Source organism: Tenrec ecaudatus, chromosome 2 (genome assembly GCF_050624435.1).
Source record: "Tenrec ecaudatus isolate mTenEca1 chromosome 2, mTenEca1.hap1, whole genome shotgun sequence".
NCBI lineage: Eukaryota > Metazoa > Chordata > Mammalia > Afrosoricida > Tenrecidae > Tenrec > Tenrec ecaudatus.
The window spans coordinates 284180293-284190681 of NC_134531.1; positions in this window are offsets into that span (position 1 = coordinate 284180293).

A 10389-nucleotide genomic window follows, 5' to 3' on the forward strand; every position below is an offset into this window, starting at 1 on the left:
ACTGTGACATTGTAAATATCATTAATAAACTGATTCAACCTTTCTGATTACCACAGGGACATGATCCAAGGTCGCCAAATACATTATACCTTATCGAGAAAGCAAAAGAAAAGAAAATTACCCCCTGGCATAGTATGGTTTTAATAAAAAATGAAAATGAGATTTATGACTCCCTTTCTCTAGGCTACTAATGTTCATTGCCAAAAGATGAATCCCTTCTGTGACATTAAATTTGATATGGGCTATAGAAAATGGTGTGCACTAATTCCCTTGCCAAGATGAGAGGCAAAATGTATACATGCATGTATTTTTATACCCATCTGCTCGTGCTGTGAGGCCAAATATGTTGGAGGCAAACAAATCGGGCCAAGTAAGTTTGTTTCTCCCAGTGCAATAATGGAAAGCTAATGAATAAACGAGACGTGGGTCTCAAAGAATAAACAGAAGAAACGCAGCAATGCTGATTGAAAAGAAATAGTAATCATTCAAATTTGATCACTGAAAAATAAATGATCTGATTTCTTCCAGGATGAGCAGCTGTCAATGTGGAGGAACCTGTTAGGCTGAATCTCTTGAATGACACCTCTCACCATAGCGAGGAATGTCATTTAATCACTCGCAGTACAAAGCAGAGAGCTAAGAAAAGCAATTGGGGCACGTAAGAAAACACTGTACAGGATATGGTTTACATCACCACACATTAAGTCCTAATTAGATTTGAGAAATTGATTAAAATCAATAAGATGAAGTTAATTTAGGACAAACGTAATAGCCGAGAGGAGCAGATGCCTGTGGACGCAGGGCAAAAGCTGAGCCAGACTCGGTAGGATGGTTGACTGCATGGGTTAATGAGGCTGTTAATAAGGTAACGTTTCACCAAAGATGGCATGGAGAAATAGCTCCTCTAGCAGTTAGTGTTTGTAGTTTACTTCTAAAGAAAAGATTACTTTGCTCTTTCTATAAAACATCAAGCTCTCAGCCTGTTATTCTGGACCACGGTTCCATAGTCCCATGAGCTTAAATGTGTATTTATTTGTATATTGATGGTTTCACTTTGAGTTTTGTATAGTCTTGGAAGCTGAGCTACACTTGGAACAATTTTCCTACCTCATTTATGTAAGCAGAACATTGACTCTGTCTCTCCCTGTTCCCCTCGCTTAGGTTAAGTTGTCAGTCATTGCATTTTAGAAAATGTCCATTCCTTCTCCAGGCCCTGTGTGATCACCATGTTCTGCAGACTGCCCGCACACTTTCAAAATTCTATGAAAGTCCTACATGATCTTCCAGCCTGTTCTCCTGGCCCACCCAGCTACCTCACACCCGAATTCTACCTCATGGCTTTTCTGGTGAAGAGCCCTGTTCCCAAAGCACAGCACAGAAAAGTCAAACTTCCTTTGTCTATATTGCCTTTTCCTTTCACAATCTTTTAAAAATAAATTGTGAATTGTTCCCACTCTATTCTGATATGCATTGTCTACTTTAATTAGGCCAGTGTGCATATCTTCACATTCATTTACCTCTGTGTCTTACTTATGATGATAAAAATATATATCTGTATCTCCCTATATATGTACACATGTTAACCTATGTATACATATGATAAGTATATATATAGATATATGTATGTTGTACATGGAGAGGGGGAAGAGAGCATAGTTGAAGCTTGAAAAGATCATGGAAAAATTCCATTATGAACTTTTTGAAATATCGCAAAACCCCCAAAGTGAACAAGCAGCTGGAAGTTGGGCACCGTTTCCTTTACCTCCTCTTGGCACCATTCACTCCTTCTCTCCAAGAGCAAAAAAGTGCCCGTCGGGTTTCTCTATTCCTCCCACAGGCAGTTGTGGTACCTTACAGGCGTCAGGCCAAAGCAAAGGCAGAGGCTGCACTAGATGAGGAAATGGTCACACCAGAACAAGGGCAGCTAGGACTGCCACCCTGAGCCAGCCCTGCCACCAGAACCTGCAATCAGCTCCAGGTCCGGTTTCTCAGGCATCCATCTTTCTGTGCACGCACGCGCGCGCGCACACACACACACACACACACACACACACACACTTCCCACTCTGTGCTCCCACTTCGTCTGATCCCCTATCCAGCTTCCTACATAGGCACTGTCCCATGCAGCTGCACGTCTAACAAAGCTGCCTTCCTGTATGCAGGGAACACATCTCTCCAGCTTTGTCTGGTATTCTTCCCAAAGCTTTTAATATGATAGATTTTATGGGAATATTTAATTACAGATTGTGTGAGGCTGCCTGCATATAATATGTTCACCCAATGCCCAAATCGAATGCCGCTCTATTAAAGAGAACATATTACAGACTATCAGTGACCACCCACCTGTAGCTATCTAAAAGTCCAATTCTTTGATTTCAGATCAAAGTTTATGGGCTCAGATAGACATGAACACGTTTAAGTTCTTCCACAATTGATAGCCCTTTCTTTGCTTTTTTTATTGCTGATCAATTCTTATTTTCACAGACTGAGTAATTTGATCTCTAACTCCTAGTTAGGTTCTATTCGATGGCGATGAGTGAGTGAGCAAGTGAGAGGTCACTTCTTAAGAAATCAATGCACTATTAAGAATTACAGGAATTTTTAATACTAAACAAAAGGTACTATTTATTTCTGGTGACACGAAGTAGTTTAATATTGAGAATGCTACGTGTCATACAACATGTTTCAACATCGTAGGTTCCTGCTGCAAATGAAACAGAGAGTTCAACTACTGCTACTTTTATAGGATTTTTGAAGTTGTTTTTTTTAACTAGAGATCACACGTTATTTTCTCATTGTCTTCATTTTCAGTTGCAGATTCAAATGACTTTTAATTCTAAATCAACCTCAATTCAGATATATCCGGTTAAGTTTAGTTGAAAGCAAATGGATTCAATTTCCCCAAGCCTACCCTAAGTCACGGGCCCCGTTCCAAGTCATAGAGACCTTCCGTTGTGTTTATAGGACTTTGAATCTCTATGGGAGGACATGGTGTGCCACCTTTCCACAGGGAGCAGATGGTGACTTTGAAATACCAAACTTGTTCAACACTTAACCAAGGGCATGCCACCAGGGTATGAACTTATATATAAACTAGTATCACCAAAAACAATTGAGCTATACTTTTCACTCACAAAATATTAAAATATGGGTTGAATTACAATGAACTCGCCAGCTTTCCTTTGCCTCTTGACAAATGCAAACAAAATTTTTCAAAACGTGAACATTAATACATGATAGTTATTCTCACCTAGGGACGGGAGATCGGGTAGGGCAGATCTTTTTACTTCCTACATGCAGTCTTTGATTTAAAATATATAATTGATTTAAAATGTATAATTAGGTGCAGTTTATTTAATCTGTCTTTTGCCCCAAGAATAGTTCATAGATCTATTATTGTTTTTGTGTGATTGTTTCCCCCGCCCCCCAATTTGGATCCAAGAATTCCTTCAGACTACATCTGGTTCTTGCTTCGGGTTCAAGTCTCCTGGGTTTCATGAAGGTGTTAGAGCACACCACATAAAAGGAGGGGGTTTTTGCCTAGCGTAGGTTTAACATCCGCTCTCCTTTTTCTGGATGTGTGAAATGGAATCCACCATTTAAGCTACCTAAGTACTCATTGGGTTTCTCGTCTCTGATTATATCAACAGCCACAGGGCAGACTAAATGAGAGAGTGTCTGGTATAAACTTTAGATAACAGTGTGATTCAGACGGCCTCTTTCTTACAGAATCTGCTCTCGTCCCAGCCTAAATGATCCATTTTTCTTTATGCCTGAATGAATTCATTTCTGTTGGGTTATACATTGAGAAACTTAGTTGGATTAATGTAAATGAAACGGAGATTGTACCTGTAAGTATACAACAGTGCTTCACAGAGCAGGCCAGAGACTGCTGACGGAAAGTTGCACCAGGCATTTGATGGCTCTCCGCTTTCTCTGCCTGCCTCTCCTTTCTGCTGCACGGCGTGCATCTGCTTTTACTATTCTCCGTCTCTGGACAGGCGTGTCTACAGGCACGGCTGCTTCTCCTCTAACTGGATGGATGGGGCACAGGCCAGAAATAACAGCTTTTCTAAAAAGTAAGAGTGACGAATGAAGGGAGATGTCTGAGATCTTGCTCCGATTTAACTCCTAATCACAGGGCTGACTTGCAACTTACGACTTTATTTTGGAGCAGTGGTCAGACATTAATTTATTCCCATCATTCCACTTGTCTAAATTCTATACATTTTTAAAATCAAGGTCATAGAATAATCTACTCCATTAGTACATTAAAATTACTGATCTCCCAATTCCTTTTCAACATTGTCTGGATAGAGAAATAAGTTATAGAGTTAATTAATAGTATAATACAATTTTCTCAGTAATCATTTCAAATATTTTGTTTCCTATTTCTCTGTACTGGATTTCCTGACTTTGCAATAATGCTTTGTAGAGAGCATTTTATGTATTCTATATTTGTTGGTGGTGGTTTAAATTAATGACCGGAACAATTAGTGATATTCTCCCATCTAGAGATACATATTTTGTTGTTATTGTTGTTTTTGTATTGTTTTTCTTCTCTCCTTCATCAATGTGGGAGAGTTTGTATCTGCTAGTTCCCACAGGAAGTGGTACAAGTGAAGCCCTATGAATTAAAGGGGTCATCTAGAGGTAGTGTCTCCCTTATTTGCTGGTACATTTATACAAGAACCATGAATCACTAAATAATAAGGCCTACTACCCTGGCCACAGGAATGGATAGTTGAAGCTTCTTTTTGCTTTCTTGGTTTGAGTTGTGCTCTATCAGCAAATGAAGGTCCCCAAAGCATCACTACATCCACATGGTGCTGGTTGACTGCTTTGAGGAGGCAGCTCTTCCTAAGTTGTATTTTTATTGCTTTCTACCCTGAGGGGCTCCTTTTAGGGAAATGCACATGGAAATGGGCAATGTTCCGCTGCTGCTCATAGGGTATCCAGTGGATAAATGCCTCAGAAGTCGATAGCCTGCCCCTTCTTCATAGTCTGGAAGCTCCTCTGAAACCTGTTCCCCTTTGGTGACACTGCTGGTATTTGAAACTCCAGTGATGTGGTTTCCAGCATCACAGCAACAGATGAGCTGCCACTCACTGCAGAATGACAAGAGCCTAGAAACATTGGAAGTCATCAAAAAAGACACGGGACACATAACCATCTGTGTCCTAGGCATTTGTGAACGGGAATGGTCTGCTAAGGCCATTTTGACTCAGACAATCATATTGTTTACTATGTCTGGAATGTCCAATGCCAAAAGAGTGGCATCACCTTCATCATCAAAAATAACATGTCAAGGTTTATCTTGAAGTACAATGCTGTCAGTGATAGAATAATAGAGAGAATAATATGTGTGCATACTTAATGCAACCATCCTTTGAAGAAATCAAAGGGTTCTACCAATTTCTGCAGGCTGAAATTGATCCAGCATTATATAACGGGCAATTGATCATTATTGATGATTGGAAGGCAAAAGTTAGAAATAAAAAAGGGATAAGAGTTGAAAAGTACGACCTTGGTGGCAGAAATGAAGTTTCAGACTGCATGACAGAAACTGGTAAGACCAATGGCTTCTTCATTGCAATGACCTTATTTCGGCAACATAAATGACAAACATCTACATGGACCTCACCAGCTAGAATACAAAGGAATGACATTGACTATATAAAGGGGGACCCAACCTTCCACCCCTACCCCTAATTGCACTGAGAGGAGCGGAGTATTCACATTACACATTTGTCCCAATAGACGAGCATCAAGCAACTTGCTATGAGTCAGTGCACCCAGTGGCATCACTTGGGAAGGCTCTCTCTGGGCACAGTGAATTTTTTTGTAAAAGCAGTTTCAATCATCCCTCCTTTTTTGTGAAGGCTGATTTAAGGGAACAGTGTGCGGCTGGGAAATTTGTTTCCTATTTAGGAAAAATGCCTCAGAAACGGTTGTGACATTGAATACAGCTTACAAGGACAGCACTGTGGGGAAAACTCAAGTGTCTGAGTGGTTTTCTCTTTCAAAAAATGTGAAATGTCAATGGACGACAAACCTCATTTTGGATATCAGTCAACTTCTCAAATGGACAGAAATGTCAACTCAGTGCGTTTGGAGTTTGTTCTTCCACCAGGTCAGACTGTTATACTACCTTTCTATTTAGCGGTTCTGAAAAGATAGCATAACAGTGTATGACCAGGGAAAAAAAAGGCTTGATTTGTGGCAGACAGGGAGATGGTTTTGCCACCAGAGCAATGCGCCTGCTCACGCAGCCATCTCAGTGTGCCACTGTTTGGCAAAAGACACAGCATGCCTCTCTTGCCCCCTGAACCCTACTTACCTGACTGAGCTCACTCTATTTTGTTTCTTCAAATGCAGAGGGAGATGAAAGGACAGCGATTGGATGGCATAGAAGAGGCGAATCAATCAATAGGCGAGGTGCTGTCAGCCTTCCAAGCAAATGAGTTTCAAAAGTGTTTCCAAGAAAGGAATCACAGATCTGAAAAAATGTAATAAATGTAATGGAGAGTATTTATAAGGTGATAAAGTAGTTTTGTTATAGATAGATAGATACATAGATAGATGATAGATAGATAAAATATAGCTTTGAAAAAATCAGTTTTGTGAGGGGTATTCCCTGTATATACTGGAAAAACAATGAAGAAGTTCAAGATTAGCAGTTCAAATGATGCCAGTGCTTTAGCCTGGAAGAGAACATCAGTTTTGAAGCTGAAAAAATTAAAACAAATCCATCGGAGTCAAGCTATAACTTTGAGTATATCATGCATAAGTTCAAGGTATATTTCAAGAATAGATTTGATGCATGGTGCACTAAGGACAGAGGAGTTGATGATCTATAAGGTGACGTAAAGGACAGCATACGTGAAAAAAAGTTATAAGAAATTACAGGGAAGAAAGGAAGATGTAAGTGGATGTCAGAAGAGACTCTAAAACTTGCTCTTGCTTGCCGGGTGACTAAAGCAAATGGAAACGAATGATGAAGTGAAAGAGCTGAAGAGAAAATATCAAAGGGCAGCTTGAGAAAACAGTATGCCAATGCGATGCAGAAAGGGCTAAAGGTAGAGAGGTAAAAGGGAACCCCCACTCAGCATATCTCAAACTGAAAGAACTGAAAAAAAATGTCAAGTCTCCAGTTACAATGTTTAAGGATTCTCTGGGGAAAATATTAAATGGTGCAGGAAGCATCAATAGAAGATGGCAAGGATACACAGTCACGGTACCAGAAAGTACTAGTCAGCATTTCACCATTTCTAGAGGAAGCATATGATCAAGAACCAATGATACTGGACAGAAGTCCAAGTTCCACACAAGGCACTGGTAGAAAACCAGGCTTCAGGAGTTAACAGAAAAACAATTCAACTATTTTAACAAGCTGCTGAAGCCCTGGAAGCACTTGTTCTTCTATGCCAAGAAATTTGGAAAACAGTTACCTGGTCAAAGGACTGGAAGATATTCATATTTGTTACCATTCCACAGATAGGTGACCCCAGAAAATATGGAAATTATCAGCATATCATTAACATCACATGCAAGCAAAATTTTACTTAAAATCATTCAACAATGATTGTGTCAGTACGTTGACCAGGAGAGACCAGAAGTTCAAGCTGGATTCAAAAAAAGGAATGGAATGAGGAGCATCATTGCTGATGTCAGATGAATGTTGCTTGGGAACAGAGAATCTAAGAAAAATGCTTTCTTGTGATTTATTGACCATGCAATGGTATCGGACTATGTGGATCATAAAAAACTATGAATAGCATTGAGTAGAGTGGGAATTCCAGAAGATTTCCTTTGTCTCTGGGAGAAACTGTACATGAACTAAGAGACAGTGGTTTCTTAGAACAGAACAAGGGAGCACTGAGTGGTTTAAAAATCAGGAGAAGCTGTGTCCTTTTCCCATCCTTGTTCAGTCTGTGTACGGATGAAGCCACCTGAGAAGCTGCACTGTGTAAAGAAGACTGGGGCGTTCGATTTGGAGGAAGGCCTGATAAAAGCTTGAGATGTGCTGATGACGCAGTCTGCACCCAAAGTGGCTTGCTGAAAGCCAGGAGGAGTTGAAGAGCTTTCTGTGGCATATCAACGACTGCAGCCCGCAGGATGCATGGACACTCGATGTAAGGAAAGCACAAGCTACTCAATCGCGCCAACAGGCAACATGATGGGAAAACGCGGAGAAGTGGAGTTCGTCCAGGATTTCCTTTTGTGGGACCCACAGTCCATGCTCATAGAAGGATCAGTGAAGAAATCTAATGGTGTGTGCATTACATTGCAGATCTGTGACACGAGACCATTTACAAGTGAGACAAAGAGAACAGTGGTAGCACATTGCAAGCTCAGACCTGCCTGACCAAAGCTGTGCTGGTTATTCCATTGCTTCGGATGTATGTTAAAGTTGGACGGTGTAAGGAAAACCAAAGAGAGCTCATGCTTCGAATTGTGGTGTTAGCAAAGAATCTGGAATATTCCATGGACTACCAGAAGAAGCAGAAGCAGAAGAAGAAGAAGAAGAACAACAACAACAACAACGAAAATCTGTTTTATGAGAGGTGTAGCTAGTTTACCACTCGATGCAAGGGTTGAAAGACTGTATTTGGGCAGGTTACCAGAAGAGACCAGTGCTAGCAAAAGGACATCATGCTTAGCAAAGTGGAAGGTGAGTGAAAACTACAAAGACCATCAGAGAGATGGATTGACACAGTGGTTGCAACATGGACTCATAACTGTGAGGCTGATGCAGGCATTGTTTTTTTCCTGCTGTACACGGGATCATTAGGAGCTGGAACCAAGTCCATGGCACCTAGCGACAATGGCAGTCACCCACGGGCCAGGCAATAGAGGGCATCTGCAAGTAGGTAGGGACCACATTGAGGCATCATGATCCCATCCACATGATCCCAGACTTTATGGTACCTATCAGATGCATGCGTGAAGGAGTCTGCAAATGAATGCAACCCCCAGCCACTTGATTGTTGGGGAAGTGGGTTATGCATCTGAGCTGCGAAACTGCCAGCTTCTCCAGGGGAGAAAACTAAAGCTTTCCACTCCCATGAAGAGTTACTGCCTCTGCAACACGGAAGGCACATTTAGCTGCCCAACAGGGCCACTTTGAGTCGGAATCAACTCAATGGCAGTGAGTTTTTTCAGTTAACTTTTCTCAGCTGAGACCCGAAACATTAGGAATTAGGGACAAGACAACCCCACTAGAGCATGTCTGAAATTCTAACCCACCAAATTGCTAAGTCAATTAAAATCATGATTTTGCAGCTTTCAATTTGGAGCTGTTTCATTATATCTGTTATATAAAATAGCAACCAAGACAGTTTATTTTTCAATTTTGTAGATTTTGCTTTTATTTTCTAAGTGGCGATTTGGATGAGTGGGTTGGTGGTTCTGTTTGATAACTGTTTTCATATCTTACCCCCAGGTCAAGGCGATGTCGTCCTAGATGACATTCTAGAAAAGAGCTCTGCTGGTACAGTGGTTAAGCAAAGGGCTGTTCAGAGAAAGGCCCGCAGGTTGTTTTTGTTTTGCTTTTAAATTTTGGTCTGCAGTTTAAACCCACCAGCCACTTCAGGGGAGAGAGATGAGGTTGTTGGTGCCTGTGAATCTCAGAAAACCTATACAGGTTATTGTGAATTAGAATTAATATCAGTAAGTCTTGTTTTTTTGGTTGTTTAGCAGCACATGTAGGCAATGGCCTAAGTGTAATTCCTATGCTGTTGAGATTCATAAAGGGATGTCCAAATAAATCATCTCCTATGATATCAATGTCATAAGACAAAATTTCAAGGAAGGGAAGAGAAAGACAATGAACCATGTTCAGGAAGATACATGAAAGATATTTGCTTGAAATAAAAAGAATCTGGAGAAATCCAGGTAGAAGAATCCCTGCCCACTTGCAGGAAGGCAAACGGGGAGAAAGCAGAATAAAGGAGGTGGTTAGTAATCATGATGTGCACGGAGGCAGCCAGACAGATGATGCAGGAATAGAAGGGCGCAAAGGTGAAAATCTTGCTAAAATTTGAGTGACCTGTAAATAATACTTAAGCCTCTGGCTGTCTGGGGGAAAACAAAATGCTAAACTGAAGGGAAATTGTAGAGGAAAGAGCAAAAGAACTTACTTTTCCCTTTAGATTATTTCCTGCTTTTGTTTTCAATCAATTTCTCTTTCCCTTGAAGAACTGGTAGCAAAAAAGGATTCTTTTTTGAAAACACACACAGTATGCGAAAATGGGTTACAGTTGGAGAGGAGGGAAGAAAATATACTGATATGTGTGTGTGTGTGTGTGTGTGTGCCCCTAAGAGTTTTCAGAAGCAATTTCTTTGTTGAAGCACAAGACCAGAAGAACGGCTTATGACTAAAAAGTC